The following is an 8,875-nucleotide window of genomic DNA, read 5'->3' on the forward strand; positions in this document are numbered from 1 at the left end:
CGCCTAAAAGCATTTACTGCTTGTTGCTAGTGTACGCGATTTGTGAAATGCTAGCTAGTTAGCGGGCGGGTGCCGTAATAGGCTTTCAATCGGTGACGTCACTCGCTCTGAGACTTTGAAGTAGTTGTTCCCCTTGCTCTGGCAAGGGCCGCGGCTTTAGAGCGACGGGTAACACAATGCTTCGAGGGTGACTTGTTGTGTGCAGAGGGTCCTGGTTCGAGGCCAGGTTTGGGGCGAGGAGAGGGACGGAACTATACTGTTACACTAGCCTAAAGCATTTTACTGCTTGTTGCTAGTCTAAGCATTTTACTGCTTGTTGCTAGCCTAAAGCGTTGCGATTTTATGGCATAATTTTAGAATCTGTTTTAAACCAAATCGCAAATTGTAAAAATAAAATGATAATATTACCCCTCAAATAAAGTTCCCGCGCCCCTCCACCAAACGTTACGGACCCATATGGAGGTTGGAACCCCTAGAGTCTTCTAGTGTAGTTGTGTAGGTGGGTAGTTTGTAGTGGTAGGGGGTGGGTCAGTAGGGGTAGGTGGGTAGTTGTTAGGTGGAGGTAGTTGTGTAGGTGGGTAGTTGGTAGGTGTAGTGGGTAAGTTGTGGTAGGTGGAGTGGTAGTGTGTAGGTGGGTAGTGGGTGGGGAGGGGGGAGAGTATGTGTAGGTGGGTAGGGGTGTAGGGGGTAGATGGTAGGTGGGTATTGTGTAGGTGGGGGAGGTAGTTGTGTAGGTGGGGTAGTGTGTAGGTGGGGGAGGGGTGGAGGGTAGTTGTGTAGGTGGGGAGGGGGGGTATTGTGTAGGTGGGTAGTTGTGTAGTGCGTGGTAGGTGGGTAGGTGGGGAGTGTTAGTGTGTAGGTGGGTAGTTGTGTAGGTGGGTAGTTGGTAGGTGGGTAGTTTGTGGTGTAAGGTGGGGGTAGTTGTGTAGGTGTGTAGTGTGTATGTGTGATAGTAGGGGGGTAGTGTGAGTATGTAGGTGGTAGATGGGTAGTGTGTAGTTGGGTAGGTGTGTGTGGTTGTATGAATTAGAAGACAATCATCGCAGACCTTTAATGAAGCATCATCTTACCCGACTTTCCTCAGCAGTTCTCTACGATGTTGAGAGCTGAGATACGTGTCGACGTGGTGAGAGGAGCACCTGATAGGCCATCGCTGACACACACACACAATAATAAAGAAGTTTTACATCTCCTGGTGTGATCCAGGAATTTAATGAGTAGACACATTTTACACATGAACACAAACAACAGGGGCACTCACCTCTGCTGTAAGAGGGTGGGGGGGTGGTGAGGCTTGCTGAGGGGTGGGGGGTCTGGAGGTGTGGAGAGGAGGGAGGGAGGAGAGGCAAGGAGAGGTGTATGGAGGGATGAGGCGGTCGTGTGGATGAATGGAGGTATGGAGGGATGTTTGTTCCTCCGTCGTTGTCTGAGGAAGAGTCTTTGGTGACAGTGAAGGACGGTCGTCTTTCCTGCTTCTGTTGGACAGCCAACTCCTGTCTTAGATCGTAAAAGACACCACACGAGAGACAGTAAGAAAGCCTGTCCTTTAAGAGTGACTGATGATGATGTCACAGCTAGCACAGCTGCTGAGGGATCTTCCATCCCTGGTTCAGCCCGCCTGCACCTGTGGAGAGGAACCTCCGGCTTGGAACATTATTATTTCTAATTAATCACACACACAGGACCGGCCAGTTAACCAGGCCAACAGTAACCAGGCAACAGTTAACCAGGCCAACAGGACCGCCAGTTTAACCAGGCCAACAGTTACCAGGCCAACAGTTAACCAGGCCAACAGGTCCGCCAGTTAACCAGGCCAACCAGTTAAACCAGGCCAACAGTTAACCAGGTCAACAGGACCGCCAGTTAACCCAGCCCAACAGTTAACCAGACCAACAGTTAACCAGACCAACAGGACCAACAGTTAACCAGGCCAACAAGACTTACACAGACAATATAATGGGCCACAAGTATACCAGGCCGACAGGTTACAAACAGGCTAATGGGACCAGACCAGAGTTAACCAGAGGGCCAGCGTTAACCAGATAACCGGCTAATGGCGCCAAGTTAACCAGAACAGTTACAAGGCAAGGGACCGCCAGTTAAACCAGAACATGACCATTAATTCATAACACATAGACACAAATGAACACTGTCCCAGCCTGATTGTCTCAGCCTGCAAGACAAGACCCCACCCAGCCTTACACCTACATGTAGTATGAGCCAGAGACAAATGGAACTCTATACCAATCCAGATTTCTCAGGCAAAAAGTAAAGACCTTGTGACTGGACAGGGAAATAGTAAAGACCATGTGACTGGACAGGAAATAGAAAGCATCAACTGACTGTTAAATGTGTTTCCTGTCAGGTATTTTAATTTTCTGTATTGTCTACTTGTTAAATGTTTGTAAAGTCTTCATTTGTAGTTGTAATGTCTTATTTAATTGGTGTTGGACCCCAGGAAAATTAGCTAACATGACGGCGTTAGCTAAATGGGGATCCTAATCCTAGACACACCCTCTGGCTTCATCCTTCAGTCTCTGAACTGGACTCCAGTAGGTCTCCTTTTCATCCAGCTCACTCTCCAGGAAGGCATTCCTCTCTATCACATGGTTCATCCTCTGTTCAAGTCCTCCAGAGACATGATGGTAGCCCTGATGGAGGGGTGACAGAGAGGAGGAAAAGATGAATAGGTAGAGTTGGTGTACATCATTAAGAACCATTCTCTACTCTACATGTAGAAATCCTGCCAGTGAGATGGTCCAGGGAGTAATAGAGAGAAAAAAAGAGGTGCTTATGATATAGGGATCTCTCCAGGTCTTCGTTAGCCTGCTCCAGTTACACCCCCCCCTCTCGCTCTCTCTCTTATCTCTTGGGATCTCTCCAGGTCTTCGTTAGCCTGCTCCAGCTACTACTACCCCCCCCTCTCTCTCTCTCTATCTCTTGGATCTCTCCAGGTCTTCATAGCCTGCTCCAGTTACACCCCCCCCCTAGGATCTCTCCAGGTCTTCATTAGCCTGCTCCAGTTACACCCCCCCCCCTCTCTCGTCATTTCTTGGATCTCTCCAGGTCTTGTTAGCCTGCTCCAGTTACACCCCCTCCACCTCTTGGCTCTCTCCAGATCAGCCTGCTCCAGCTAACACCCCCCCCCCCCTCTCTCTCACCTCTTGGATCTCTCCAGGTCATCGTTGGCCTGCTCCAGCTCTCTGATGGTATTTATGGAGCTGGTCTTGATGGCCGTGTCCCAGCCAGGTCTTCTTCCAGAGTAGAGATCTGATGGTACACCTCCGAGTGTGCTGCCTTTCTACTTCTCCTGGAGGGGGTAGAAGTGGTCAACAGTAAGTACACGGGTGTGTTTCTCACTTCCTCCAGACCCAACTTTTCCAGTACCCCAACAGAGTTTCTCAACTCTTCCAGTACCCAACAGAGTTTCTCAACTCTCCAGTACCCCAACAGAGTTTTCTCAACTCTTCCAGTACCCCAACAGAGTTTCTCCAACTCTTCCATACCCCAACAGAGTTTCTCAACTCTTCCAGTACACCCCCAACTCTTCCAGTACCCCAACTCTTCCAGACCCCCACTTTCCAGTACTACCCCAACTCTTCCAGTACACCCCAACCTCTTCCAGTACACCCCAACTCTTCAGTACCCCCAACTCTTCCAGTACTCCCCAACAGTGTTTCCCAACTCTTCCAGTACCCCCAACTCTTCCAGTACAACCCACTCTTCCAGTACCCCCCCAACTCTTCCACGTACCCCCAACTCTTCCAGTACACCCCAACTCTTCCAGTACACCCCAAACTCTTCCAGTACACCCCAACTCTTTCCAGTACACCCCCAACTCTTCCAGTACACCGCCAACTCTTCCAGTACACCCCAACTCTCCAGTACACCCCAACTCTTCCAGTTTCACCCCAACTCTTCCACGTAACGCCCAATCTCTCCAGTACCGCCAACTCTTCCAGTACCGCCGCAACTTCTTCCAGTACCCCCCAACTCTTCCAGCAACCTCATAACCCCCAACATGTTTCCAACCTTCCAAATACCCCCAACTCTTCCAGTACCCCCAACTAAATCACCAAGCCCCTCAATGAGTTGGAATCAGTGAGTTTGTCGGAGGCCTAATCTATGCGTTTCAAATGTAGAACTAGGCGTATCGGGCCCCCCCTGTGTTATGCAGACACTATTAAGGGAGGGAAAGTCCAGACGCATAAATAGTATCTTTTATAGACTTTTAGATGTAGACTCTGTGTTTTCACAACAGGGTGATTTAAATGTGGACGGTGATGTAGTGGTACAACACAACAACACAGGGTGATGGTAGTGTACAACAACAAACAGGGTGATGAGTAGTGTACAACACAACAACAGAGGTGATGATAGTGTACAACAACAACAGAGTGATGGTAGGTACAACAACAACCAGGGTGATGGTAGTGTACAACAACAACAGGGTGATGGTATTCTGGTTACATACAGGACACAACAGGGTGGATGGTATGAGTTACAACAACAACAGCGGGGTGATGGTAGTGTAAACACAACAGCGGTGATAGTTAGGCCATATTCATCAAGGACAACCCAGAATAATCTCTTCAGTTACACAGGGTATTGAAATATAACAGCTCAAGTGTTCCCCAGCAAAGACAGATGGAACAGCCAGCAGTTCAGCCTGACAGTCGTTAGGGAAATGAGCCGGATGGAACGAGAGCGACTGCACTTTAAAATTTTGGCCCAACCCCCATCTTTTTTCAATTAGCTCTGCATGGCAAATACTCGACGTTAACCAGTAGCCTGGTTAGTCTAATAGGCCTGCAGAGTCTTAATCTTTGCTTCCTCACTTTCTCTTCAAAGCTCATTGGAGGAAGGGATACAATGTCCCTCCTCTCCCTAATGAGCTCTGAGAGAAACAAAATTTTGACAGCTAAGTACCTTTTTCACACAGGCAGCCTAGTTTTGGTAAGAGATATAGACGGATGCTATAGCTTTTGTAACTTCCTGTTCGTGATCAACCGCTGCGCGTGCCACAGGAAGTATACAATCCATCAGGAAGTGAGAGTCAGACAGATCGTCACGTTTCCAAAGTGGACGATCACCTCGAAGCCCAAGCCACACTAACGCCCCCGTTAGCGTCTGAATTCATGAGGGTTTTAGCATGAGGAAGACACAGTTTTCGTGAATGCATTCTGTTTGTAACAACTGACTAGGTATCCCCCCTTTCCCTTTACAACTGACTAGGTATCCCCCTTTCCCCTTTACAAACTGACTAGGTATCCCCCCTTCCTGTACAACTGACTAGGTATCCCCCCCCCCTTCCCCGCTTACAAACTGACTAGGTATCCCCCCCCCTTTCCCTTTACAACTGAACTAGGTATCCCCTTCACGACTGCTGTACCCCTTTCCTTTACAACTGACTAGGTATCCCCCCCCGTTCCCTTTACAACTGACTAGGTATCCCCCCCCCTTCCCTTTACAAACTGACTAGGTATCCCCCTTTCCCTTTACAAACTGACTAGGTATCCCCCCCCCTTCCCTTTACACTGACTAGGTATCCCCCCCCTTTCCCTTTACAACTGACTACGGTTATCCCCCCCCCTTTCCTTTACAACTGACTAGGTATCCCCCCCCCCTTTCCCTTTACAACTGACTAGGTACCCCTCCCCTTCCTTTACAACTGACTAGGTATCCCCCCTCCCGTTCCCTTACAACTGACTAGGTATCCCCCCCCTTTCCCTTTACAACTGACTAGGTATCCCCCTTTCCCTTTACAACTGACTAGGTATCCCCCTTTCCCTTTACAACTGACTAGGTATCCCCCTCCTTCCCTGTTACAACTGACTAGGTATCCCCCCCCTTTCCCTACAACTGACTTAGGGATCCCCCCTTTCCCTTTACAACTGACTAGTTTCTTTACTCTCTCCTCTCCTTTACAACTGACTAGGTATCCCCCCCCGCCTTTCCCTTTACAACTGACTAGGTATCCCCCCACTTTCCCTTTACAAACTGACTAGGTATCCCCCCCTTTCCCTTTTAACAACTGACTAGGTATCCCCCCCTTTCCCTTACAACTGACTAGTATCCCCCCCCCTTTCCCCTTTACAACTGACTAGGTATCCCCCCCTTCCTGACTAGGTATCCCTTTCCTGTACAACTGACTAGATCCCCCCCCTTTCCCTTTACAACTGACTAGGTATCCCCCCCCCTTTCCCGTTTACAACTGACTAGGTATCCCCCCTTTCCCTTTACAATGACTAGGTATCCCCCTTCCCTGTAAACACTGACGGAGGTATACCCCCCTCACGACTCCCTTTCCCTTTACAACTACTAGGTATCCCCCCTTTCCCTTTACAACTGACTAGGTATCCCCCTTTCCTTTACAAACTGACTAGGTATCCCCCCCTTTCCCTTTACAACTGACTAGGTATCCCCTTTCCCTTTACAACTGACTAGTATCCCCCCTTCCCCTTTACAACTGACTAGGTATCCCCTTTCCCTTACAAACTGACTAGTATCCCCCGTTTCCATCCCACAGCTATCAAAGTCATAACGAAGAAGAAAAACATCTAAAAAATCCTGAACAGCTGTGATGGAAAGAGGAAGTTTCAGTAATAAAATAATTAAAAATACAGACAGACTCTGTCATCATTGGATGGAAACCTACAACCGACAGTCCCTCAATTAGCCTGTCAGCTACATGTATTTATTTTTGTATTGTAATTAGTCTACAACCAGCTATCTAACGTTGTAGACGTGTAGTAATCAAGGTCTAATTACTGACCGGGGGCCGCCATTGATTTTGCTAGTCAGTCTCACTCAGATATCATATTAAAAACAGCAAACATCTCTCCACCCAACGGCAAAATGTGTACGATAGCAAGAAATTAGCTGTAAACTGCTGATTGTTCTCTGCCTCGTGGCAAAATGAGTAAAATGACATGAAATTAGTTATAAAAGTGCTGAATCTCTTCTCTGCCTCGGGAGGTCTGGAGTGCACACCTCTTGTGATGAATATAGTCCCTCATCACACACACACACACACACACACACACACACACACCCCTGTCCCATGGAGAGCTCTCTAGACCAGCAGCCTTCATATCATCCTCAGAGATAGCAGGCTCATAAACACTGGCCCAAACGGTCAGCTGGCTGATAGGAAAATACCTATTCAAATACAACTGGGACTGCAGGCGTTGCATCAGACAGACCCGGGCCACGTTCAGTAGCAAAACGTTGTCGAACATTGAAAACGGTCCCTTCCTGCCTCTGCCTGAACTGTGCTCTTTGGAATGTCTTGCCCGTAAAAGCCAAACTCAATATCCACGTTGACTCTCCCTCGTGTCACTCTGCTGCTGAGCTTGATGGACTGTCTTGACCTGAAGTTGACAGGTAAACTTGTTGATGTCCCCACCCCCCCCCGTGGGCACATACTTGACCTGGTCATCAGTGACCCCATCAACAACATGCAGGTCTATGACCTCGGTGTGCCTGACCACAAGGTTGTCTCACTGGACTTGACATTCCTTCCCCCTCTAACCAAGTCCAAGCATCGCATACGTTGCCAGAACTAGATTTTTTTTTGGACCCAGCCAGCCTGTCAGTGGATGAAATTGTGGAGTTCTACAACCAATCCCTGACCAGTGTGCTTGACCCTTCACGCCCCCATAAAAATACAGGACATCACATTCGCTCACTCAGCTCCCTGTTAAACTCCATGTCACGAACCGGCTCCTAGCCCATAACAAAGAGGGGAACAACGTGGAGATAATAGAGTGAACTATATACAGTTAACAACGGTGTGTGTAGTCAGTTATCAGTGGTGTAAGTGAGTGGTTGCATGCACAGATGGTGATAATGATGGGTGTTGAGAGGTGCCAAAAACAAACAAACCACAAAATGCCACAACCAAAACATAACAGTGTGTCTGCGTGGAGAGAGTCTCCTCAATGAATGGGGAGAAAGGTGTATTTATCCCCGGGACATACCCGGGCCCAGATGTGTCCCATTTCACTGATGACCCTCCCAGCTCCGCCCACCAACATCCTATTAAGGATAACAAGAGCAAAGAGAAAGAATTCGGCAGACAGAGTGGGAGGGTCGTCACATCCAGAACTGAAGAATACTAAATCCATTGGCTGCATCCTGGAGCGTCTCAGAAACTTGGGCCTCACCATCCTTTTAAGACCACTGGCAACAGCCCCCTTCTGAAGCCCGCCCTGGATCCAGAGGTGCTGGCCAATTACAGGCCAATATCCAACTTCTCCTTTCTAAGGTGTTGGAAAAAAGTGGTTGATGTACAGCTTCAAGGCCATCTCAATCAGAACCACCCATTTGAGAAGTTCCAGTCACCTTTCCGGCTGGCCCACAGCACTGAAAAACGGCCCTACTCAGGGTCACCAACGACCTGCTGATGGCGGCTGATGCCAGCTCCCAGTCTCCGGATCCTCCTGGACTTGCGTGCAGCTCTTGACACGGTCGACCACCCCACCCTCCTGAAATGCCTCCGGGACACCATTGGACTGTCTGGACCAGCTCTGAGCTGGTTCCACTCCTACCGCTCAGACAGGACTGAGTACATGTCGCTAGGTGGGTCCAGGTCCCAGACCCACCACCTGCGGTGTCCCACATGGATCTGTTCTTGGACCCATCCAGTACATGCTCCGCCTTGGATTGTGTGGAATCTCCTTCCACTGCKATGCTGTTGACACCCAGCTGTAGGCGTCAACTGCCCCCAAGTCCCTGTGATGCACGTGCTCGTCTGAACACCTGCCTTGAGGAGAGATGAGGGCATGGATGCAGCAAAACGTCCTTCAACTGAACAGCAGCAAAACAGAAGCCCTACTAGTTGGCAGCCGCCACCAGGTCCAGCAGGCACCAA

General features: G+C 49.1%; 1 pseudogene; it reads right to left on the bottom strand.

Annotated features, from left to right (window-relative positions):
* Positions 1-2,315: 2,315 nt before the first annotated feature.
* LOC112075516 (nuclear distribution protein nudE homolog 1-like) lies at positions 2,316-8,171 on the bottom strand (annotated as a pseudogene).
* Positions 8,172-8,875: the final 704 nt, after the last annotated feature.

This window comes from Salvelinus sp. IW2-2015, unplaced genomic scaffold (assembly GCF_002910315.2).
Source record: "Salvelinus sp. IW2-2015 unplaced genomic scaffold, ASM291031v2 Un_scaffold3213, whole genome shotgun sequence".
Classification (NCBI taxonomy): Eukaryota; Metazoa; Chordata; class Actinopteri; order Salmoniformes; family Salmonidae; genus Salvelinus; species Salvelinus sp. IW2-2015.